The following is a 26,316-nucleotide window of genomic DNA, read 5'->3' as shown; positions in this document are numbered from 1 at the left end:
TGCAGAGGTCTAGCAGGTCTGTCCCTTTCTGCTGCCACCTTCTGCCAGTGGGCAAGGACTTTCTTGTTCCCTTCAGTATTCCCTCAATGATCCCTCCACCCAAACCAATGTTTTAATAGCTGTTTCTATGTTTTGTATGTATTTTAACTCTGTCTTTTTAATTGTTTTAATGATGTGTGTTGGCGGAGGTTGAGTTCAATGGTTTTAAAGTGTGGTTTTGTCACATATGTTTTGAATTGTTAGCCACCTTGGTGGCCTTTGTAAAGGCAGAAGGGCAGGATACAAATCTGATAAATAGAGCAAATCAAGGGTGTCAAACATTCGGCCCAAGGGCCGGATTAGGCTCCCGGAGGAGGGCTTCCATCAGGCCCACAGTGGAACTGGCCGTCTCCTGCTTCCAGTTCTGCTGCTGCATCATAGCTTGCTTCACCAGACTCTCTTAATCACTCAGCCATTTCATGTTTTAACCTGGGTCCTCGACTCAGAACTCTGAGCATGAGATTTCTGTGGTGAGTGTCAATAAATCAAAAGTAGGTTTGTAACTTACAGAGCTAATGTTTTAAGCATCTTTTTATTTTAAGTAAAAAAAAATCTGTGTTTGTGTCCTTTATAAAGTTTATATCTCTGCTACCTGGCATCACATTTTATGACACACATGGCCCTGCCCAACAAGGTCTCATTTATGTTAGATCCGGCCCTCATAACAAATGAGTTCGACACCCCTGGAGTAAACAGTAATAGTCATTGCACCCTAGGCCCACAGCCATTCAATGCAAACTGCATGCCCTGGCTCTTTACAGCAGGCAGGAGGAACCTGGACAGCCTGTTCTGGCAGCCCTTTAAAACTGGACATAGGAATATCTGCCATATAGTTGCACTGCTTTATCCTACCTAGAAACAGCAAGGCAAGATGCTCCCAGCTGTCTATTATGGTTCAGCTGACACATCTTTTTCACAGAAGTGGCAAGCTCCCACCACAGGTCCATTTACCTGTATTTAAGTTCTTCAGTACCCACAGTGTTCTCCCATCTTCCACAACCACAATAATCTGCAGTAGCTATGGAACTTCCTTCCACCCCTCTCTTGCCCCTCCTAAACAGAGGTTACAGCTGTCGCCACCAAAGGACAAAAAAGTATCAGGAACTCCTCTTTTGGGGGGGGGGGGGAAGGAAGTTTTTTAAAAGGATGGGTAGTAGGTGGCAGTTCTCTCCTCATGAGTAGTGTGGGACAAGGCCCATAAAGAAACCATCACAGCTGGGGCCCACTACAGGTACTGGGAGCCTTGAGTAGATCTGATCACGCATAATGAGGATGATATCGGAATCAACCCTGATCACCGTCTTAGCAAAAAAGATAACCAGCTGAAAAAACCTAAAAGACTTTTTAAAAATGCTTTCTTTAAGCTTCCAGCCTGCCAACTGGAAGCCACATAAGGAAGACTGCCTCTGTGTATGAGTGTGTGCGAGAGAGAGAGAGAGAATATATATGTGTGTGTGTTCCCTTTGGACCATGGAAGATGTTTCAATATTGCCTATTAATTGCCATGTTTCAAGGAAAAGATTCTTCTGCATCGGGGGGAAAATAGATCTGCTGCCACTCACAATTTAATGATATCCAGATAAGGTTTGAATTACACCTCCGGTTTGTCAAATTACACACACACACACAGAGGCTCGGCTCTTTACAGTGGAGTCTCTGCTTCGCTTGCCTGGAGATGAAACTCAACGCAGATTCTCACCACAGCTCTGCAATTACTTTTGGCAAGTATTTCTTGAAAGTGTTCTTCCTAACTAGTATAGTAATTCATTACAGTAATTTTATTTTTTTTGAGTGTGTACACCATACATATATTTGTAAATGTATCAAGCTTCCAGTTAGCTTTAATTTGCTTGTTTTATTGTAAACTGCTTTGAGGAATAAAGAAAAGGGATACAGAAGTACAGCAAATAAATTTTAAAAATTACACACAAGTGGGAGGGCCAAAGCGCTCTTATTCAGTCCCATGCTTAGACCAACAGACTTGAAGCAGAATTCTATGCAGTCTTCCTGCAATCTACATGCACTGAAATCAGTTGGATTAGACTGGAGTCTAATTCTGCACACAACTGCACTGGCAAAGCAGTTACCAAGCATTTGTGCTCTGATGCCCCCAATAAAACAGACCCTTGTCTGGTGGGCTGTAGTGAGTCTAGCAGACCTGGCAAGGAAGATATTGTAGACTGGATGCAAACAGGTCTGTTTTAATCTCTGCTGGGGTTTACAAGGCTGCCCCCAGGTACCGCATTCAAGTTTAGCAATGTGTATTGTGGCGTTCTGTCCCATTCATCTCCCGTGCTTACATTTTCTTCAGTGTCCTCCAACCCATGTGTACCTATAAACAAGGCAAAAAAGTACCAACAATCTCAGTCTGATGCTTGCACCTAAGGCCAGGATCCAATGACCAAAACTGCTTTCCCTCCACACAGCCAAGTGGCCTTCAGATACCGGTTTCTCCAAAAGTAGCATACCATATCTCAAGACAAGTGACTTTTGGAAGCTCAGAGGACTTTCGCTACCAGTTTACGATATGGCAGGGGGTGTCCACAGATAAGATATATTTTTTTTAATCCACAAGGCATGCAGCAAAAAGTTCACATTGCTCCTGAGATCCAGTATTAGAGTTATATATTTCCTTATCTCTGTGCAGGTCAGGCCGCCCCGCCCCAAACCAAAAATAATAAGGCTGTTTCCTGGGAATGTATAATAATCTAGCTATATACATTAGACTAAGTTAAGCAATATTTTTTAAAGGTTGCCCTTGCCCTGAAGAGCATACAATCCACATTTCAACAAAGAGGCAACAGTAAGTGTGGAATTAAAACCAAATACGTACATTTACAGCAAGCATGTTGACATGCTATTTTCTCCTGCCACCGGTGAAGGCGGCTTTTGCCCAGCACAATTAACCATTTTATCCCTGTATAATTACAGAGCAATTGGGGGGGGGGGTTGGCCACTGCACTGGGAGCTGACTAGGCACTACGCTGACATGAGTCCAGCACATGCCAGCGGAGTGCCCTGGCAGCACTGTGGCAAGTCACTGTTCTGGCCGAGAAAGAGGCAGACCCAAGGACATGGCAGGAGTTACTACGCTCCCTAAGTCGCCCACAAACTGGCAGAAAGTTACACCACCAAAAAACCACAGCACAGCCCACTAGGCACCCACACAACAGAAAACGCCAAGCACTCCCCAACACGCATGGCCCTGCTGACCACAGCTGCAACCGATTAACCCCACTCCCCAGTGGCTGCCCCACTCCCGTCCCCAATCGTAGCCTCCCTGCCCAGCACATCATAAATCCCACCAGGACGCCCCAGGTTTAGTAGGTGCAGCACAAGGCTCTGTCTCAGAGGTCTCTGCTGCACATATTTATAGCGCACAGCATTGTACTTGGGTGAAGGAAGAGGCATGGAGAAGTGGGAGAGAAAAGCCCACACGGTTGTTGTGCATTAGTTGTGTGGCTAACATGTCTCATTTCAGAACTCTAACAGGTACCCCATCAATAGAGACTCAACTTGACGGGGCAACCACGCACTGACAGGAGAGTGGGGGGGGGGATCCAGCTGCCCCAGCCTGGGATTCTGCACTGCATCCCCTGTCATTATGCACCACCCGACAATGCTGGCTCCTACACTCGAGGCTAGCCAGGTGTGCATGTCAAGGCAACTCAGGCCAGGCCCACCTGGCACCATGCCAATACACCCCCCCAGGAGAGTGCACCTGGGAGAGATGCCTCTGACTGGGGGGGGGGGGGGGGGGACATTGGCAGCCCTGTACTGGGCTGTTAGCACAATCCTATGCTAGCCACCTCCAGAAGGGAACAGAGCAAAACTATGGTTTGTGGTGCCTGGCGGTTGCCCCAGTGTGCTCTGTGGATCAGCTAGCCAAGCAACCATGGTACCCACTGCCTTGCAGGATCAGAGCCCCATTCATCAGCACAAGATGGAGCAGCTGCAGAGCACTTCCTCATGGGATGTCACTCAGGTGTGTTCCCTGGTTAAATGGAAACCCTCCCAGGGAGGGGGGACTACAAACCCTGCCAGGGCCTAGCAGGCATGGCTGCAGCCAGAACAATGTCTGTACTGTCTGCCATCGCTGCAATGGTTTTGTTTGGCATCTGTGCAGGTGGTAATTCAACAGGGGGACCTGGGAGCCTGGCGGTGCAGTCCCTGCCGCTTCTCTCAGTCACCAGCTTCGGCCCAGCTCCTGGAGCATCCTGCCTTCCAGCCAGCCACTCTGCCTCATTCACATGCATTACGTGCTACTGACAGCTCAGCTTGTCTCCCCACGGACTCTGGAAGCGGCTCGCAAAGGGACATGGTGCCATACTGGACGGAGGGGCGTTAAGCAACCCAATTCATTGGACCTCTTCAAATCCTGCTGTCCAATAAAGTCTGGGGTGTTTTACAATGCCTACGGCCCATCCCAATGGTGGCTGGCAGTGGGGCCAGGATAAAGAAAAAAAACCCTCCGTCACTGGTGCTATTTAACGCCAGGTCTATTAGTAACAAAACTACAACCCTTTGGGACTTTGTACAAGAACAACATGTTGACCTGGCGTGTGTGACCGAGACCTGGGTGCGGGAGGGAGAGACAGTAGCTCTCGCCCAGCTTGCCCCACCTGGGTTTCCAGTCCTCCAGCAGTCACGGACTCGGGGGCGGGGGGGGAGTGGCTATCTTCATTTGGGAGGCTTACTCCTTCAGGGCGCTTCCGTCGGTGGAGATCCTGGGCGTGGAGTGTGTCGGCGTAATGCTGGAGGCTGAGGAGAGTTTGGCAATTTGGCTGGTGTACCAACCGCCTAACGCACCGGCCAGTAGCCTGCCGTCCCTGCTGGAGGCCATATCAGGCTGGGCGCTGGAGCACCCTAGGCTGGTTGTCTTGGGTGATTTCAACGTCCATGCCGAGGACGCAGCCCCCAGCCGGGCTACAGACCTGGTGTCGACCATGGCGATACTGGGCCTCTCTCAACTTGTCTCGGCTCCCACGCATCGGGCCGGTCACATACTCGACTTGATCTTCGCGGCGGGGGTGAAGGTGGACTGGATCACTACAGAGGTAGTGCCATGGTTGGACCACAAGGCCCGTCTGAAGGTTCCACCCCCACCCTGTTTAGGCGGCGAGCAGATTTATGTTCACCCGCAGCGCCAAATGGACCCTTTGCCGCTCCAGATGGCCCTGCAGGATCCGAGGCCCCCTGGTGGCTCGTTGGATGAGCTGGTGGAGGACTGGCATGTCCGGCTCTCCTCGGCCATCGACGAGATCGCTCCCAGGCGCCCTTTCCGCACTCGTGCTAGGTGAGCGCCTTGGTATACCAAAGAGCTGCGTGAGCTGAAGTGAGAACTGAGACGGCAAGAGAGACGGTGGCGTCGAGCTCGCGACAAAGCATCTAGAGCATCTTATAGGACGTTTATGAAAGCCTATGAGATGGCAGTCAAAGCCGCAAAGACAGATTTCTATGCGGCCACGATTGCATCTGCTAGCTCACGCCCGGCCCAATTATTTAGTACAATTCGGACTTTGACAGCTCTGCCACAGGGCAGACAAAACGCTAGAGAATTGGATATCAGCTGTAAGGCATTTGCGAGCTATTTTGCAGATAAAGTCTCAGTGCTCCGCCGCGATCTCCCCGCCACAATTGAAACAATGAGCGAACTTGAGGCCCCTTGCATGTCTTTGGTGCAGGGTTTAGTGAGTTTTAGCCCACTCAGCCTGGAGGAAGTTGACAGATTGCTCGTATCTGTGCATCCAACCACATGCGACCGTGATCCGTGCCCCTCTTGGCTCATTAAAGCGGGCTGAGAGGGGTTTCGAGGTGCCCTGCAGGAGATTATCAACATGTCCCTCGCGGAGGGACAGTTCCCTGGGGCACTCAAGGAAGCGATGGTCCGCCCTCTCTTGAAAAAGCCATCTTGAGACCCGACCGAATTGGCTAACTATCGGCCAGTGTCTAATTTGCCCTATTTGGGCAAACTCATTGAGAGGGCGGTGGTGTTACAGCTACAGAGCTTTCTGGAGGACGCTTCCGTCCTCGATCCCTACTAGTCCGGCTTTCGCCCGGGTCACAGGACGGAGACGGTGTTGGTCGCCTTGACTGACGATCTCCGTAGGCCTCTGGATCAGGGTGGTGTGGCAGCACTAGTGTTGTTAGATCTGTCGGCCGCGTTCAACACAGTCAACCACCAGCTGTTGACCCACCGCCTCGCCCACATGGGGATTCAGGGCCTTGCCCTTCAATGTTTTGCCTCTTTTCTCCAAGGTCGGGGACAAAGGGTGGCGATAGGAGACCAGCAGTCCTCCCCTTGAGTGTGGGGTGCCTCAGAGGGCTGCGTTGTCCCCAATGTTGTTTAACATCTACATGGGCCTCCTTGCCCAGATTGCCCGGAGTTGTGGGCTTGGGTGTCATCAATATGCCGATGACACCCAGCTCTATCTGATGCTAGGCGGCCGGTCGGACTCTGCCCCGGATGACTTACATTGGGCATTACAGGCTGTGGCTGGATGGGTCAGACTGAGCTGGTTGAAACTAAACCCGGCAAAGACGGAGGTCCTGGGCCTGAGTCAGATTGGCTCAGGGTTGGGGCTCCCTCTCCCGACCTTTGATGGGGTGCCTTTGGTACCAGCATCAGAGGTTAGGAGTCTGGGTGTGCGCCTGGACTCCTCTTTAACGATGGAGGCCCAGGTGGCAGCCACTGCCAGGGTAGCCTTTTATCATCTTCGGCTGGCTCGGCAGTTGGTCCTCTACCTTAGCTGTGAGGACCTGGCCACGGTGATCCATGCGACAGTTACCTCAAGGTTAGACTACTGTAACGCTCTCTACATGGGGCTGCCTTTGTCGCAAATTCGGAGGCTGCAGCTAGTGCAGAATGCTGCAGCCAGGCTGTTGATGGGTCTCTCGAGGAGGGACCACATTCAGCCTGTGCTGAAAGCATTGCACTGGCTGCCAATAGCGTACCGGATTCGCTTCAAATTGCTGGTTCTTACCTTTAAAGCCCTTTATGGCCAGGGTCCAGCCTACCTGAGGGACCGCCTTTCTCCATATGTTCCCCCAAGGCCACTACGGTCGGGGAGTCGTCATCTCCTGGAAATTCCAGGCCCCAGGGATGTTACATTTGCAGTGACCAGAGCCAGGGCATTTTCGGTGGCGGCTCCTACCTGGTGGAAGGAGCTCCCGGAGGAGATCCGGGCCCTGTGGGATCTTTCTCAGTTCCACAGGGCCTGCAAGACGGAGCTCTTCCACCAGGCCTTTGAGTAGGAGCCGCCGCCACTAGTACTCCATCATTGCCACCTATGCACCGTCGCACCATCACCACGACTATCTGGTCCCTTTGGGGGGCGAGGTGCCCCTGCACGAAGTGGATGATATATTTTGGTAAAGCTACCGTTAGGTTTAAGATCTACCCATCTTGTGTCTAATTTTGTTATTGTATTTTACTGTTTTATATTTTGTGTTTTTATTGTTTTAATTTTGGCACATTGTGCCCTTGTTAGCCGCCTTGAGCCTCAGGGGTAGGGCGGGATACAAATCTACGGATAAATAAATAAAAACAAATAAATAAAATCCCTGTTGGTGTGTGAGTGGTTGATATTTGCTCCATGACCCTCTCTGCCGCAGTGGATTTGCCAGGGTCCCAGGCCTAGTCGGCAGGAAACTTCGCCCACCCACCCTTTCTCCAGGTGAGATGGTATCTGCAAGCATGACTCCTTGCCCCATTGATGACTTCTCGTTAGGACTGCCCCTTCACACATCTGAGAGCATGGTCTCGGACTCGGGAATGTTTCTATGGGCTCTGCTGTGCCCTCTGTAGGGGTTGCCCCCCCCCCAAAGACTGTCCATAGGGTACAGAACAGCAGCGCCAGTTCTGCACTGGCAGCTGGCTGCCTCAGCAGCCATCAGGATTGTGCTGTCCATCGTTTTACCCTACCTGTAGGCCTTGGGACTTCTAAAGTGGCTGACGAAATCAAAACTGCAAAAGTTACCATTACCCAGGAATAAAAGTGTGAGTCCGCAAGTTACAATCAACTGAGGCTTAAAAGGTAGGGCATACACCCCAGCTTTCCCAATAGTTCCCCTTTGCGCACTACATACAACCAGCCCAGAGGCAATGCAAAAGCCTACCCTATAGGGAACCACACCAGCCAGCCTTTCCGTTAAATCCCCTCCCCCTGGCATGGAAATCTAAACCTGTTGCAAGAGCATACATACATAAGGTATGTTTTGGTGCAACATCTGTCCTCTGCTGCCTACAGAGCCAACACTTGGCAGAGTACAGCAGTGCCAAGAAGGAACCAGCAAGTAAGGTTTTCATCACTCTACTGTTTGGACACACACACACACACGCAGAATGATTCACTCCCTAAGTAAACAGGCAAGCTACTCAGCCAAGCTTCTACCTGTTCAAAGCAACCAAACAGCTCACCTCAAAGGTGACAGCTTGAAAGAATCATTGGAAACGGAAGACTATGGAATGCAACTGTTTGGTTCCAACACTGCCCCCATCGCTAAGCGGATCTTGAGATATGACCTCTGAAGTATCTTTAAAATACATGGTGGGGCTCCAACTTACAGCAGCTATACCATAAATTAAAGTTACCAGCCCAAAGTCTTTTGTTTATGTAATGCTGCCCACACCCCAGCTCAGGGAGGAGTGCAAATAAATCCACAAGAGGTATTAAGCCACAAATTAGGAATGTCACTGAATTCCACAGCCCTGTCTTCCTTGTTCTGCCTCCAAAACCCATCTTTCCTGCAAGCAAAATCCAACTGAAACAAAATCTTTATTTCCATGCTATCAGATTTTCCCTCTCATGGGTTTTGTTGTTGTTGTTGCTTTTACACCATTTTTAATATTTTGCATGTGAGTATCAGTCAAATGCATGAAACGGGCCTAAGAGAAAACAAAGCAGGAACACCAGCAATACACGGACGCACAACAGCTTATTTTTTAAAAAAGACTGCCCACTGCTCTTACACAAATCATTTGTGTCCTAGAATCAAAGTGCACCCACAGCGGACTTGCCAATCTCCCTGGCCTAGCCCTCTGGAAGCTCACCCACCCTTCTCCAGGTGAATACCCTTTTGCAAGTGTGACCAAATCCATATTTTTCTCCCCCCTCCATAACCTCCTATTTTACAGTGTCTTATACTCCAAACTCTTGAGGCTTAACATTTGAGGCTTCTCTTCCCCTTTTTTAAACTACTAAGAGACAAGCCATGTACTGGAAATGCAGCAGAATTTTCAGACACAAAAGTACAAAGTCCAACTATCTAGCATCTATTTCCTGTGTTTGGGGGGGGGGGGTGAGGACTTTGGAAGAAGCTGTGGCTGCCAGTGCTAAACAGACAAATTAGAAGGCACATTTCTAGTCAAAACTGACACTTGCACAGACCCAAACAATGGCTGATTCAAGCACTCTGATACAGCTGGGATATCTCCAGGGAGCCACCAATGCTAATTCAAAACCAGGTCCTTGAACTCTCAGCTGAACATAGCAGCATAATTCCAGTGTGCATCACATCACTCCCAAACATTTTAGGTATGCAGAAGTGACTCTTCACCTGAGCTAGGTGTGCTCCAGTTGCCAGTTTCTGCCCAAGCACAGTAACATTTTGCCACATCCAGGTGGTCAGCCGTGTTGGTCTGAAGCACTAGAACAGAGTCCAGTTGCACCTTTAAGACCCACAAAGGTTTAGTCAAGGTATGAGCTTTCGTGTGCGTGCACACTTTTGCAAATACATTGGAATGGCATTTGAAATTCCAAATACATTGGAATGGTATTACCTACCATTCCAATGTATTCGAAAAAAGTGTGCACACACACAAAAGCTCATACCTTGAATAAACCTTTGTTGGTCTTAAAGGAGCCTCTGGACTCTAAATTTTGCCACATCAATATGGTCATATGGGAAATTTCACCAGGATGAGCATCAAGCATTCCTCACTCCTGCCCCTTCTGTCTCTAAGTGCAAAACTAAGACAGAACATGCAGCTTTCTGGGAGGGACAAGAGTTGCCAAATGTCCAAAAGGCAATGGCCAACTGCCACCCTCCCCATAGCGACCCATCTCTCTGTGGCAGGATTATTCTTCTGCATGTATTTGTTTAAAGGAGTCCAACACATAGAAATATGCAAGATATAATTATTTAGCAATGCAACAATTGCTTTCTGTCACCTTCCCCCAAAGCCACACACCTCAAGAACAGCTGCAAGAATATATACCGGGGTGAAGAGTGCACAAGAGAGGTGGCAAAGTGACAAGCAGCAGTGAGAAAGTCAAAGGACTGCAGGGACTGCCAGACAAGGAAGCAAGATCATCTTATGTCACTGCATGTAACACAGGTGTGACAGATGCCAGGCAATGTCATGGGAAGCCGGCTAAATCAGCAGCCAAAAGGGATGGGGGGGGGCAATCTTGCCGCATCAGGAGCTGTCCACCTCACCCCTGCAGCACAGCACAATACGAGCCTCAAAGAGGGCCAGGGTGTCAGCAAGCACTCCACTTAATGACCAGCATGCAAACAAGTGCAAAAGGACAAGGCGAGCCAGAGGCCTGAAGGCAGCTGCTGTCTGGACCTCTGGGCCTACAGAGAAAGCACAAGGTGATGCAGGCTGAGGAGACGGCAGAGACAGGAATGCAAAGCGCTTCACACGGTTTTGCCCTGACAGACACTGAAAGCTCCGCTGGGAGAGAGAGACGGTCCATTGGCAACTCCCTCCTTCCCTATGAGACAGCCCGAGCCTCCTTTGCAACTCACCCCAGGCATGGCCATGAAGGATATTTACCTCCCTCTCTCTCCAGACACATCTGGGGACTCTGTCTCTCTCCAGCTCAGATCACTTTGGGATGAGGCCTCTGCACGTCCCCAGCCTTCTCGGGAACAACTGGCACCCTCCCACCTCACAGCCTGTTTTCCCCAAGACCAATAGAGAGTCACACCCTGCCCAAGCCTCCTCAACACTGCCTAACCCCCAAACTTCTCTCACCCATTCCACACGTTTCCACAAGCTGCTCGCGCGCCTCCCTGACCTCTCCTGTGCCAGCCAAACCTGGACACTTGCTGTCATCCCACCCCCACCACGTGGAGCTCCCTCCCATAGGATTTTCACTACCACCACCTCGGTTTTCTCCCCCATGCCCATTTACAGCACTACTCTAAAGTCTCACCCTCAGAGGCTCCCCACACCTGCCACAGCCCTCGGGAAAAGCTCTTCAACCCCAACACTGGAGGGGGACTCCCACAGAGATCAGGCCCCAAACTCCACTCTCCCCCTCCCCATTAAGTTGACAGCAAGTTTGTCACATCTTCCCCCCGCCTCCCCAGAGCCCCCCAAAGATCACGCTCAACCCTCAAGTCCCACTCGTCCGCCACAGCCCCTCTTACAATTCCGTGCAAAAAGCTCAGCTCTTGGCCTGCAGCCACCCACCTATCAACTCTACAGCTCCTCTCTTCGCCCACCTGAGAAGCAACCCCCAGCTTTCCCTTCCAAGCTCACCCACTTCCACGCTATTCCCTAAACAGACCCTGTCTCAGCTCCGGCAACACTCCCTCTACCGCAGTGGCAAGGCTTCAGATTGCTACAGCTCCCCCCATAAACACCCCCCCCCCGCTGACCCCAAGCGGCTTCTACAGCCGCAACTGGAGGCACTGGCACGCCTTCAAAGTCTCCAGTTCTCCAATAGCTGCTAGGTTTGCTGTTTATGACCCTGGTTGCAAAAACAGGAAGAAGTAATAATAACAAGATAGCTGCTAGGACTCACAAGCGGGACCTATTCTGGTTCAAGACTAAAGAACCCACCCATCCCTCCAAAACGTGCACTGCCATGCTCCTTCCTCTGTGCCACCTCATCAACCTCATGCCCCAGAAACCGTTCACCTGGCCTACCCCCACAGCTCAGCTCCCCTAACAGACCCCCACACACCACTGAGTCCCCAGGGCCAGCCGCAACACCACGCCCACCTCAGCATAACTCCACAAATCCGAGCACCCCCATCCCAGGCTCACCTTCGCCTCACTGGTCCCTTCCCCTCGGGCCAGGAGAATCCCATCCAGCCTCCTCCACTCAACCCACATACAGCCCCCAGCCTGGAGAGCCACTCAGCTACCACCACCCGCCCACCCCAAAACCATCACACCACCAGCCAATGGAGGGGCCATTTATGTTGCATGCAGAGCTCTTCCAATAGGCCACTCTGCTGATGCCAGGAGGAATCCTGGGCACCGCAACACACTCCACTGGGATGGGGGATTTCTGCCTGTCTCGGCCCCTCTGTTCCCTCTAAGCTGAGTCAGGGTGAGCTAGCTCACAGTTTCTTAGCCTCCGGCTCACCCATTTTGGTCCTAGCTCGGGAAGGATGGGCTCCAGAGCAAACCAATTTATCCAGCAGCCAAATCCCCGGCTCAGGACTTTAATGCCAGCTGCTCACAAAGTAGAATTTTTTGCTCACAGGACTCCACCGCTGAGAGGGGGCATTGCCCACCCACGCCCCACCCCCTTCTGGATGGCACCCTGGACCTTCCCACCACTGCCCCCCCTCCAAAACCTAACACTCTCTATCGTGCCACCCGCTTCAACTCTCACCCACCCCCCCCCCCCCCCAAAAAAAAACCTGATTATTGTTAATCTGTGTGATAGAAAACTGGACAGAATATCCTCCACAAAGCCACGTAGTGAATCCATATAAATTGGAATATTTTTTTCTCCCCCTCATTAGCATGCCCCCGCCCCGCGCTCACCCCTCCGCAGGGCCTCGTCGTAGGTGAGGAAACCGATGCGGGACTCCTTGTTGCCCATCGCTTCGCCTCAGTCCATGGCGGACGACGCCGCCGACAACGCTCGCCACCCCGCTCGCTTCGGCCGCCGCTGCTACCCCCGAGGCTTCGGCTTCTGCTGCCGCCGCCGCTCCTCCGGGCCTGTCCGTCCGTCCGCCCGTCCCTAGCGCCGCCGCGGCCAGCGCCGCCGCCGAGCAGTCCGGAGAGGGAGGCTGGACGCCTCAGCCGCCTCCATGCCGAACCACGTGACGTCGCCAGCAACTGACTCCTCCCCCTCCCCGCCTTTCAAATCTGGCCCCGCCCCCGCCTCCTGGGCCGGCGCGAGATCACGTGACGGCGGGGAGGGGGCGGGGGCGAGGCGGGGAGGGGAGAGAGGAGCCGAATTCAGAGCTGAAGAGGACAGAGTAGGAGGGGAAAGGCACGCCGAGGATTTCCGGGTTCCGTGTGACTGCGCAGCCCGGGAAGCCAGACTTTAAAAGCGGGGGGGGGTGAGGGAGGTGTTCCGCTTCGCACGTTTATATGACGGGTGGAGATGATGTGATTTTGACACCCAGATCTATATGACGTAGGATCATAGAGTTGGAAGGGACCTCCAGGGTCATCTAGTCCATCCCCGAACAAAGTTTGCCTCCCAGGGGCACCTTTAAGATCAACAACGTTTTATTTAAGGTGTCAGCTTTCATGCACGCTCGCGCACTTCCTCAGACAAAAACACAGCTCGCACCAAAACCTCGTCGGTCTCAAAGGTGCCCCTGGACTCAGACTTTTGTTCTGCTGCTTCGGACCAACACGGCGACATAACCCCCCCCCCTCCTGAATCTATCTATATAATGTATTGACCAGAAGTGCACATGCTGTAGATGTTTATTTATTGCCCGCCTTCCCCGCTGACACTCCAGGCGGATTACCAAATCCAAAGCATCGCAAGCGGGCAGCATGGGATCGCTTTACCTTTTATAGATCACGCGCAATACTGTATCACATGCAGAGATGTTTTGGACCTGGGTCAGGTCTGAGCCTCCCGGAGCAGCTTGCTGGAGAGGCGGCGGCGGAACAGGGCAGCAGCCCCGGACCAGCTCTGCCGAGGACTGCGCTATGAGGGAATCGAGGCGTTGTGTATGTAACATAATGTATGAAGTCTGAGCAAGGTATGGTAAAAAGACCTATCAGAACAAAGGTAGTTCTGGGGGGAAGCAAAGTGATTGGTCTTGATGTACTGTATTTGATTGGACCTTATCTGACATGAGGGCGTGGGCCCCGTGGATTGCCAAGCCCGGACAGTTTAAAAAGGAGCCTGTTGCTCCATAGTTTGTCTCGTTCTGGCTCTTCTGACCTCTGCTGTCACTGTTCACCTGCTGCCTCCAGTCTCGAATCTAACAGGAAGCCTCTTCTGGGGGGAGAGGCGCCCCCACCAAAGCGCGCTCCGGTCGAATAAATAGGCTTTAAGGTCGCAGCTCGAGATTGGTGGCAACCAGTGTTCCCTCTACCCCGAGTCAGTGCGAGGCTAGCTCACAGGCAGGGCCGGCCCCAGCTGATTTTGCACCCTAGGCGATGATCCCTTCTGGCACCCCCCCCCCCTTGGGTCGGGTTCAGCAAAAGAGCTTCCCCGGCTGAGGAAATGCAGGGCTTTTGGGGGGGGGCTTTTGGCTGGGGGGGGCTGCGGGTGCAGTTTGGCGCACCTAAGGGCCGGCCCGCTCTAGGCGAACGCCTAGTGATCCAGCCGGCCCTGCTCACAGGTTTTTTAGCCGCCAGCTCACCCATTTTTGGAGGGCTCCAGAGCAAACCAATTGATGCAGCAGCCCAATCGCTGGCTCACGACTTTCATGCCAGCAGCTCACAAAGTAGGATTTCTGCTCACAAGACTCCTGGACAGAGGGAGCACTGACTGGGAGTACTAAATCCTAAGAGCACCGAAGAATAGATGCTTCCCACTGATGGTGCTGGAGGAGACTCTTGAGAGTCCCCTGGACTGCAAGGAGAGCGGATCAGCCAATCCCAAAGGAAGGAAATCAACCCGGACTGTTCCCTGGAAGGAAGGCCAGATGCTGAAGCTCGGACACTTTGGCCACCGCCAAGGGAGAAGGGGGCGCTCCCTGGAGAAGACCCTGATGCGGGGAAACACGGGAGGTCACAGAAGAAGGGGCCGGCAAAGGAGGAGATGCTATCGATGCAACGGACATGAAGTTGAGCAAACTCCAGGGGACGACGGAAGACAGGAGGGCCTGGCGCGATGGGGTCGCGAAGAGTCGGACTCGACCGTGCGACTGAACAAGGACAACGATAACTGAGCCCTGTGGTGTTGGACCAGCTGATGGGGCAGATCAGGGTTCGAAAAGGGGGCTCTTCACTATACAGTCCTTGAGAGCCAGTTTGGTGTGGCGGTTAAGTGTGCGGACTCTAATGGGAGAACCGGGTTTGATTCCCCACTCCTCCACTTGCAGCTGCTGGATGACCTTGGGTCAGTCACAAGCTCTGGCACAGCTGTCCTTGAAAAAGAGCAGTTTCTGTCAAGAGCTCTCTCAGCCCCACCCACCTCCCAGGGTGTCTGTTGTGGGGAGGGGAAGGGAAAGGAGTTTGTAAGCCGCTCTGAGACACCTTAGGGTAGTGAAGGGCCATGGGGTATAAATCCAATCTCCTCCTCCTCCTCCTCCTCCTTCTTCTTCTTCTTCTTCTATCTGGGGAGGCCGGGAACGGGCCGGAGCGAGCGGCAGGGTCAAGGGACCGTGAAACGCCGCCAGGCAAAAGTCCGGTCTAACCGAGAGAAAAAAGCGCGCGCCTCATTCGCCGGCTTCTGCCAGCGCCCGCACGTGCTGCACATGTCGTGGCGGCGGCGGTTCGGTGGGCGTTTTGTGCCGCACAGTCAGCGGGGAACCGGAGGTGCCTGATCTTGGCGCTGCTGGAAGTCCGCCGCAGCCTCTCGATTCCCAGCGTGACCCCGCCCCTCCCGGCTTGGCTACGTCACTTGACAGAGAGAAAGGGCGGGGCGAGCTGTGTCACCACCCCCTGTGTTGTCGTTCGATTCCAAAGGCGGGGCGGAGTCGCGTCGAGCCGTCTTTTGTCGTAGAAATAGAGTGGGGGGGGGGATGGGCCAAAAGCGAGCCCGCGGCTGCAACCAGAGAGAGAGAGGATGGAAAAGCTAGAGCGTCCCTCATAGATGTACACGCAACGAAGTCCGATATTTTGATTGAAAAGCTGGCATTGGACTCTTGGGGTGCAGATGGTGCGTTGTTCTAGCCCTGGAGGTGTCTATGGTGGAAGCCTTTGCATTGGGGAAAGAAGATGAGAAATCCAGTTCAGATTTCCAATCAGAGTGGCAATGAAGAGTGAATCCGGATTGGGGGTTTTAAATAATTTTAGTCGTTAAATATAAGTCTGCATAGGAAACTGTTAGATATTCTAACAGTTATTTATTTTTTATTTTTTAAATTTTATCAACCACACACCCCAGTGCCACCAGTAGGGTTGGAAAATACCTGGAGACTTTGGGGGTGGATCCAGGAGAGGGCGGTGTTTGGGGAGGGGCAGGGCCTCAGCATGGTCCCATGCCACAGACTCCACCCTTCAAAGCAGCCATTTTCTCCAGAGGAGCTGATCTCTGTCAGCTGGAGATCAGTTGTAAAAGCGGGAGATCTCCAGGCCCCACCTGGAGGCTGGCAACTAGCCACTAGGCTCAGAGCAGTGCAAATACAACCATATAAACACCAAATAAAACAAGTAAAAACTAAGTAAAACAATAAAAACATAATACTGCATTTTACAAACAGCACTAAAATCCTAACCGCACCACTGCCTCAGGTGGCAAGAGGCGGGAGGGATGGGAGCGCCAAGACTGAACGCCTGGCGGAGCATCTCTGCCTTAAACGCTGTGCGGAACTGTAATATGTCCCAGCTATTACTCACCAGAGAGTTCCACCAGGTTGGAGCCATGGCAGAGAAAGCCTCTGGTTGAGGACAGTTAGACATCTCTCGGGCTGGGAATCACCAGTAAGTTCTGATCTCCCAAGCCTAACCTTCTTCTGGGGGGTACAAAAAGGTAATGGTTTCCCTTGCTTGAAAACTAGTCGAATTCGACTCTAGGGGGTGGTGCTCATCGTTTTCAAGCCGAAGAGCCAGTGCTGTCCAAAGCTGTTTCCGAGGTCATATGGCTGGTGTGACTAAACGCTGAGGCGCACGGAACGCTGTTACCTTCCCACTGAGGTGGTACCTATTTATCTACTTGCAATTTCTGCCTTTCAAACCGTTTGGTTGCCAGGAGATGGGGCCAGAGACGGGAGCTCACTCCGTCATACGGCACTACTGTCTCGAACTGCCAAACTACAAACCTTCCGGTCTGCAGCTCAGCGTCTTAGCCTCTGAGCCACTGTGGCGTTATACCAGGATATAAACAAAGTTTAATTCTTGGTATCAGCATGCATGCATACTTCTTACATGAAAGCTTATACCCAGAATAAAACTTTGTTGGTCTTAAAGGTGCCACTGGACTCAAACTTTGTTCTGTTGCTTCAGACTAACACGGCTACCAACCTGAATCTATGTTCTCATATTGTTTTATTCATAACCTGTTGTATACACACAAGAAAGATCAGCACATTCTCAGTGTAACTCCCAGTAACCATACATTTTACACCATTTTCAACAAAAGAATTGTGGACTTCCGGTTTATGGCGGTGCACTAGCAGACTCACCTCCCGGGGCTGCATGGCAACAAGAGGGAACACTGGTCAGCCGCAGAGCATCCTCAGAGAGGCTCTTCCTTGGGTTGGTTGGGGTGACTGTCAAGTGTACCAGAGTGAGAGAGAATTCTCTTAACCCTTTCCCTCCCAGATCTTCTTGCATGCAGAGTTACAATATCCAGAACAAACACCCCCTTTTAACCCAGGTTTTTAACCAGTGTTCCCTCTAAGCTGAGTTAGTGTGAGCTAGCTCACAGTTCTTTAGCCTCCAGCTCAAAGATTTTTGTCTCAGCTCAGGGAGGATGGCTCCAGAGCAAACTAATTTATGCAGCAGCCAAATCGCTCACTCACATGCCGGTAGCTCACCAAGTAGAATTTTTGCTCACAAGACTCCACAGCTTAGAGGGAGCATTGTTTTTAATAAAGCATTTTCTCTCTGTCCGCTGTTTTAGGGTGTGCTCCTGCCCCAAGGACTGTTTTATCGATCGCATCTCAGTCCGCTTGATGCATGTTTGATGCTCTTTTCAAGTTCTGGCTCGTTGGAAGCCACCTCACACAGATCTCTGGAGAAGTAGAAGATAAATTCTCAAAATAAGTAAATAGCAGGGACCACTTATTGTCTACTTTGACTGGCATCTGCTCTCCAGGTAGGGTTGCCAATCTCCCAGCGGAGCCAGAGGTTCTCCCAGAATTATGGCTGGTCTCCAGACTACAGAGGTCAGTTGGTTCCCCTGGAGGAAATGGCTTCTGAGGGCCAGTTTGGTGTAGTGGTTAAGTGTGTGGACTCAAATCTGGGAGAACTGGGTTTGATTGCCCACTCCTCCACTTGCTGCTGCTGCTGCTGCTGCTGCTGCTGCTGCTGCTGCTGCTGCTGCTGCTGCTGCTGCTGCTGCTGCTGCTGCTGCTGCTGCTGCTGCTGCTGCTGCTGCTGCTGCTGCTGCTGCTGCTGCTGCTGCTGCTGCTGCTGCTGCTGCTGCTGCTGCTGCTGCTGCTGCTGCTGCTGCTGCTGCTGCTGCTGCTGCTGCTGCTGCTGCTGCTGCTGCTGCTGCTGCTGCTGCTGCTGCTGCTGCTGCTGCTGCTGCTGCTGCTGCTGCTGCTGCTGCTGCTGCTGCTGCTGCTGCTGCTGCTGCTGCTGCTTTGGAGGGTGGACTCGAGGGCATCACATCCCCGCCAAGCCCCCTCCCTTCCCCTCCCCAGAGTCTGCCATCTGCAGGCTCCGCTCCCAAACCTCCAGGCATTTCCCAACCCAGAGCTGGCAATCCTAGATAGCCGGAGATTCCACGATGGAGCCTGGGGAGGGCGGGGTCTGGGGACGGGAGGGACCTCAGCAGGGTACCGTGCCCCCAGAGTCCCTCCACCAAAGCAACCATTTTCTCCAGGGTAACTGACCTCTGTATTCTGGAGACCAACTGCAATTTATGGAGAACTCAAGCCACCCCCTGGAGGTTGAACCCCATCAGTTGGTAAGACTTGTGATCAGCATCTCTTTTGGAGAATGCTTTCAGAACTGTGGGAAGCCTCCCCTTCCCTCATCAAAAACCTGGTGATCCTTTAGAAAAATATCCAGAATCACTAAACCAGGACGCAATCCAGTCAAAGTTTAGACTGCCCAGATTTCAAACACATGCTTAATTCTCTCATGGAAGCTTAAAAGTGCTCTAGTTATGCTCTTCTCCTACATGGATGTCCTTCCATTCACAGAGTGAGTTTTGAGCTTCCCATTTTTCAGTTCTGACTGGTCAGCACCTAATTGACCATATTAGTAGACCATACAATGAACATGAGTCAGCAGTGTGACGCGGTAGCTAAAAAGGCAAATGCGATTTTGGGCTGCATCAACAGAAGTATAGTGTCCAGATGATGCAAAGTGATGGTATCGCTTTACCCTGCTCTGGTTAGACCTCACCTAGAGTACTGTGTTCAGTTTTGGGCACCACAATGTAAGAAAGATATAGACAAGCTGGAACGTGTCCAGAGGAAGGCAACGAAGATGGTGAGGGGTCTGGAGACTGTCCTACGAGGAAAGGTTGAAGGAGCTTGGACAGGAGACGTCTAAGAGGTGATACGATAACCATCTTCAAGTACTTGAAGGGCTGTCATATAGAGGATAGGCAGAGTTGTTTTCTGTTGCCCCAGAAGGTTGGACCAGAAAGCAATGGGTTGAAATTAAATCAGAAGAGTTTTTGGTGAAACATTAAGGAGAGCTTCCTGACAGAGCAGATCATCAGTGGAACAGGCTTCCTTGGTAGGTGGTGAGCTCTCCTTCTTTGGAGGTTTTCAAACAAAGGGTAGATGACCATCTGACAGCCATGCTGATTCTGTGAACTTAGACAGATTATGAGAGGGAGGGCAGGAAGGGTTGCATCAGTGCTTAGTGGCCCTTCTTACATGCCCAGGGAAATGCTGATCACCACTTTGGGGTCAGGAAGCAATTTTTCTCCAAGCCAGTTTGGCTGGAGTTCCTTGCGGTTTTCTTGTCATCTTCTGGGTGTGGAACAGCAATCACTGGGGGTATTGGGGGGGGGGAGGTATATGTGAATTTCCTACATTGTGCAGAGGGTTGGATGACCCTGGAGGTCCCTTCCAACTCTATGATGCTATGATATTTGGTGAGAGCCTGTTATAGTTTTGTGCACTTTACGCTCAGCCCACTGACTGCAACAGAAATCATTTGGTGCAACAGTTTGGTTAGTTGCCATTTTGAACTTGAGTGTTCCAAACCTTTTCTACATGACAGTAAGCAGGTTGGATATAAAGTCTGATCCTCCCTAAAGCTGCTCCAAAAATCTCACCCGGCTCCCACACTTTTGCAGTTGTTTTTTATTTACGTTCGTTTCGGAATTCAGCCTCCCAGCACAAACACCTTCCCCCTCCAAAAACACACACACACTGGAAAGTTGCAAGATAAGATGGAGGCTGGTGCTTTATTTTTAAGCAAACATTTTCACTACAAGAAGATAAGATTAAAACAGGCCTGTCTTACAAGCAGCAAAGGGGACTTCCAGCTGCACCTGGTCAGGAGAAGAATAAGAGATTGGATTTATACCCTGCCCCTCACTCAGAGTCTCAGAGCGGTTTACAAACTCCTTTCCCTTCCCCTCCCCACAACAGACGCCTTGCGAGGTAGGCGGGCCTGAGAGAGCTCTGACAGAAAATGCTCTTTTCAAGAACAGCTGTGCCAGAACTATGGCTTGCCCAAGGTCACCCAGCAGCTGAGAGTGGAGGAGTGGGGAATCAAACCTGGTTCTCCCAGATTAGAGTCCGAACACTTAACTACTACACCAAACTGGAGGAGACTTTTCCCAGGGCAAGCGAATACTGAGAAGAGGCTGTAGGCAGTGGATGAGATGGCAGCCAAAGCCAGTCATGTCTTGAGGAAAGGACAGGTTAAGGATGATTTGGAATTTCTCAGTGCTGCTGTTTCAACAACAAGAAAATTTGTTATCTTGCTTCTCCCAAGAATGGATTACCATGACCATTTGACTCTTCATTTTCATGCCATTTTCTGTTTCCTGCCCAGGCTCCACCCCTCCCCAAATCTCCAGGTATTTCCCAACCCAGAGGTGGCGAACCTTGTTGCAGTCCTGCATGGAACTGCACCCTTCGGGTATGTTTAGGATCTCATGGTGAACGAACCAATTTAAAATGATGTTGGTCAGCTGAGCAGGTGCCTCCATTAACTGGGTGTAGTGTATCCAGCCCTGACAGGGCCGGGCATGTCCGGACTTGTCCAGGGACAAAACCTCAAGCTTCGCGCCTAAAGACAGTGGGTCAGTAGGATCCTAGCCCGGCCCAATCAGAGGGCTAGGTCCCAGACCGTGAGGCCAATAGGCCTCTCGGTTACTGTAAATAACCTATCGGGTAGTGTGTTATGGTGGTGGGTTCTGAGGGAATATAAGCCGGCCTGCGAGCCGGCCAAGGTGTCTTGTTCCTGACTGAATAAAATATGCTTTGCTGAAATCACTCTCCATCTGCATACTTTTCACTGGGCAGAGCTTTTTTTCCTTTTTGCAAATACACTAGTTTTCTATGCAAAAACGACAGACCGTAGGCAAGATCTAGAAAGAGGCCTTCCTGCTTCTCTTGCACACCGGAGGAACGCCTCTTCTAAGAAAATGCCGCCTGCTACCAAACAGAGGCGCATTGTCCAGAAAATAAAGCAAGTATGCTTCTCTGCTTCAGAACCACTTGTTTTAAGTATCTCTTTATTAATAGATGCAGGGGTCATTTTATAGAAAAAGAATGTGGATAAATATTTTGGTATTTGGCAACCTTGTGCTTGGAAATATCTGTTGAACTCCCTGAGGAAGACACCGAAACAGGAGGATATCTGGACCTCTGTTGAAGGAAGACTGAGCAGTTATTCAAAATCGACTTAAAGGAGTCCTCTCTCTTAAAACGTTTGTATAATTAAGGACTGATATTAATAAAGGGGTTGTGCAATATCTTTTGTGATATATTAAGAGACGATACTTAGACGTTTTGATATATGATTCTATGTATTAAGGCTTATATGATAAATAATATATGGTGAATAAATTGTAAAAATATAAAACAAAAAATATATAAAAATTATTTGAGATATTTTATAATCGTCTGTAGCATGGTATTTGCTGGTTTTTGTGATCTTAAAACGGGCAACGGGCAGTGCAAGACCCTGAGCAGCTCTTGATTGCTGCTGGGCAGGGCTTCCTGTGTTCACAAGCAGCTGCTCATGCGCCCAGCTTAGAGGGAACACTGCTCACAACCAAGAACTGGGTACAAGGGGAAACAGCAGTGGGAAAGGAGCACCTGCCAGTCCTTAGGCATCCCATAAGGTTTTATTTTACAAATTGCATGGTGCAGATTCCTCCCCTGTGGAAATGCAAATTCCGTAACAGGCCCAGAGAATCCCGCCGGCAGCATCCACCGTCATTCTTGAACGTCATCTCAAATCCCTTCTGATTTCCCCACATCAGTGAGAGGTTGTCGGAAGTTCAGAAAGGTTCGGTAACTCTGGGCAGAGGTGTCTTGACTCACCTCTCAAGGCAACCAACGGAGGGCAGGCACACACGGAATCTTGCATAACACAAAATCTTGCATAAAGGAAATGGGGAGTAGCTGACCCACTTTGACACCTGTACCTACAGCGGAACCAGTTTCCCTGGTTCATTTCAGCCCAGGTTTGTTGATAGTACACCCTAGAAGCTCTACAAGGAAATTGACACTGTTTTCTGAAACCTGGAAACTGTCTTAGTCCATGGGACGGATCTAGCCCACAAGATAAGATTACCTTGTTCCTGTGTTTGTCTTTACCAATGTTTTCCAAAGCAAGGTGTGGCAAAAAGATAGCCTGCAAAGGTGACTATTTGTTGCATTTCTAGGAGGAACTTCAAGCTATTTTAAAAGAGAGAAATTGCTGGGGAAAGCACAGAAGAAAGGCTAAAAAGTCGAGGACTATTTGGTTCAGGGATTTGTTGTTGTTGTTGTTGTTCAGGCGCACAGTCGAGTCCGACTGTTTGCGACCCCATGGACCACATGACGCCAGGCCCTCCTGTCTTCCGCCATCCTCTGGGGTTTGCTTAATTTTGGCCAAATCTGCATCTACCATTTGCTCCGCTGTCTTACCAAACCCACACTGGGGCCCAATCTGCATCTAGTATTTGCTCTGTTGTTGTACCAAATCCACGCTGGAACAGAAAAAGATGCGGCTCAAAACCACATTCAGATACCCTTGAATGGCCATAAAACAGCTATAAATCTATGCAGACAGCCACCATAAAACCAGAGATCAAACGAAGTGAAAGCCACATGCAGTCAGGACGCTGCTATAAAATTCGACAATCAATCAAAGTGAAAGTGGCATGCAATGTAGATGGGGATTTCTGTTCCAGTGTGGGTTTGATAAGACAGCGGAGCAAATGCTAGATGCAGATTCGGCCTGGAGCTTTGGCTTCAGTATCTCGCCATCCAGGGAACAGCCAGGGTTGATTTCTTTTAGGATTGACTGATTGGATCTCCTTGCAGTCTAAGGGACTCTCAAGAGTCTTCTCCAACACCTCTGGTTCAAGGAACAAATGACTAGAAGACAGATGCTTATACAATCATGTATAGGGTAGAGAAAGTGGGGGTGGGGGTGGGGAGAGAAAGAGTGAAGTTGATGGGCAATAAATTCAGGACAATAAAAGAAAATACTTTTTTAACTCAACAAATAATTAAATTGTGGGTTTCATTTCCAGCAGATACAGAGGTGGATACAAGCACAGGTGTATTTAAAAGGTGGATTCATAGAGAAGAACCATCAATGGCTACTGGCCATGGTGACTAGAGGGAACCTCCACATCCAGAGGCAGTCGGGCTCTGAATCCCAGTGCTGGAGGCAGCATCAGGGGAAGGCTTCTGTGCCCCACTTGTTGCCCCCATGAGATTTCAGCCTCAAGCATGGGAGCAAGCGTTGGAAACATGTCTGCAAGGTCTCACAATCCAGTTATTATAGGGTTAACTTGTTTACCTTGTATGCTGTTGTTTAGACTGACATGGAAGGGAAACCTGGCAGACAGCCAATGTGGAAAAAGCCTGCGAATCTGAGTGTGTTTACAAACAATGATTGTTTACTAGTTTCAGGTGACTTCCTTTCTAGGGGTCAAGAAGAAGCTGATACTCCATTGTTTAGGAGTCCTGTTCTAGCCATGCTCGTATAGATGTAAAAATGTAGCTCTAAGATATTTGTTATTTTCATAGGTCTCCTGTATACTCTTACCCTTAGAAATAAAGTGTTTTTTTTAAACTCAAAGAAATCTCTCCAATGAAGCAAGATCCATCGATACTCTGAGCAATTTAAGTATTTTTGACTATTTTTCCAACAGCAAAATGGGTGTGCTTTATCAGGCCCTGGGAACCCAGACTGCCATCTCATTACCATGTGGCCTATTTGTGTAATTTCAGAAATAAGACTGGTGTGTTTTTTCATTTGTGACTCATCAGAGTGCATACACGGCGGCCTGCTGTTTTGCATCACTGGCAAGGCTCCAGTTGAACCAACAATAACAGACTGAAGGACAACTCGGCATTTCTAGAACAAAGTTCGAATTCCATGGCACTTTTAAAAAATATATATATATAAACTCTCCTAAAAAGGAGAGAATTGTATTGCTTTTAATTTCAGAAAAAGGGAGGGTATATAGTGGGATTAAGAAAAGAGTAAGTGATGTTCATATTAGTATATTAATCTTTTGTTAGTATTAGTCATATCTTCTTTTGCTTCTTCCGTGAGTTGGTCAATCGTCTTTCATCTTATCCTGTAAAAACAAATAGAAATGTTAGTATATTAGTAGTGTCTCTTTGGTTTATTGTTAATAAAGTCTTTTCATGCGCTTTCCGAACCAATCTTCATGTTCTGGGATGTCTTCCTTTTACATCTCTCAAGTTGTAAGATGGACCCTTCACTGCTCCTTCATCTTCCGGATTCTTGTCTCCCATCTCTGAGCTGCTGTTTTCATCGCTGCCAAATACCTCCCATTTAGCAAGTGCTGCTTCCTCTGAACTGGCGTGTCTCTTCAAAAAGTCTTGAGCTTTGAAAATGGAGTCAATCTTCTCCCTTTTATCTTTAAATGTAAAGATAAGTCCTTCTGGAATCAACCATCTATAGCTAATTTGATGGTTTTGCAAGAACAAGGTCAGTCCTTTGTATGCCTTCCGCTTCATCCGAATTTCAAATGGGACGTCTTTCAAAATTCTGACTATCTGCTCTCCAATCTTCATAGGCATTGCTGAAGATGCTCTTAAGATTTGATCTCTGGTCCTTTGCTTGGTAAACTTGACCACCACTTCTGCTGGCAGGTTATTCATCTTTGTAAAGTTGGAGTAGGCTCTGTACACCAGATCCATCTCCTCGCTTAGTTTATCCGCTTCCCAGCCGGTGAGTAGCGCCAAAGCCTCCACTAGAATAGTTTTGAGATCTTCTTTTTCAATTTCTTTTATGCCTTGAAATCGGAGAGTCAAATTTGATTTTTCCATTTGAAGCATCAGTAATTTTTTATCTTGCATTTCCTGATGTTTTTCAATTTTATTGACCTTCTTCTTGACTTTTTGGGTATCTTCCATTGAAACCAGACATTTCTGCGTGATTTCCTCCATCTTCTTAGCTGTATCATTCAACTGTCTCTGCTGGTTACTGAGAACACTTTCCATGCTTGACAAAGTTTGATTATTTTTTGTATTTGCTTCAGCAGAGGGCGCAGTATCTCGCTTTCCTGTTGATTGACAGCCGACTCCACAAGGCGGGAGCCAGGACCGGAAGTTCCTCCCAGCTTCTTCGCCGGCTTCTCAGGGAACTTTTTTTGCCCCGACATCTTTATTTTATTGTTTACTTTTTAAAAGTTCGTGCCACGCAGCTTAAGAATGGATCTTCCTGCCTCTCTTTAAACAATTCACCAAAAGGTACACCACTCTTCCAAAATTTCACTCCCCCCCTCTTCTTTCTGTTAATACAGTCTCTTTTTATTCAGGGGGGCCTCTCCTCTTCCTCCCTTGCGCTTTTTCGATAGGGGGGAATGCGCTTATCTCTTTTTTTGCGTTTCCGATCGCCAACTCACGGTTTCAGCCGTTCACTTCTCCTTTTAAAAGCTCTTCCACTTCATCACTCGGTGACGTCCAGCGGCTCTGCTAGTCCCCGTACGGGGCACTGCCGCGGCAAGAGCCATTGGGGCATGGGGCGAGCCTCAATTTGCGACCTTCGGGCCAGTAAAGGAGCACATCCCCTGTGCGCTGGATCGGAGCCTCTCACTGAGGCTCCTTAGGGTCTCCGCTTGTGCGGATTCCCCCCCTTGACCACGCGTGGGCGAATCACCTCCG

Source organism: Gekko japonicus, unplaced genomic scaffold (genome assembly GCF_001447785.1).
Source record: "Gekko japonicus isolate JY-2015 unplaced genomic scaffold, Gekko_japonicus_V1.1 scaffold348, whole genome shotgun sequence".
NCBI lineage: Eukaryota > Metazoa > Chordata > Lepidosauria > Squamata > Gekkonidae > Gekko > Gekko japonicus.
Note: the sequence above shows the minus strand (reverse complement) of the source record.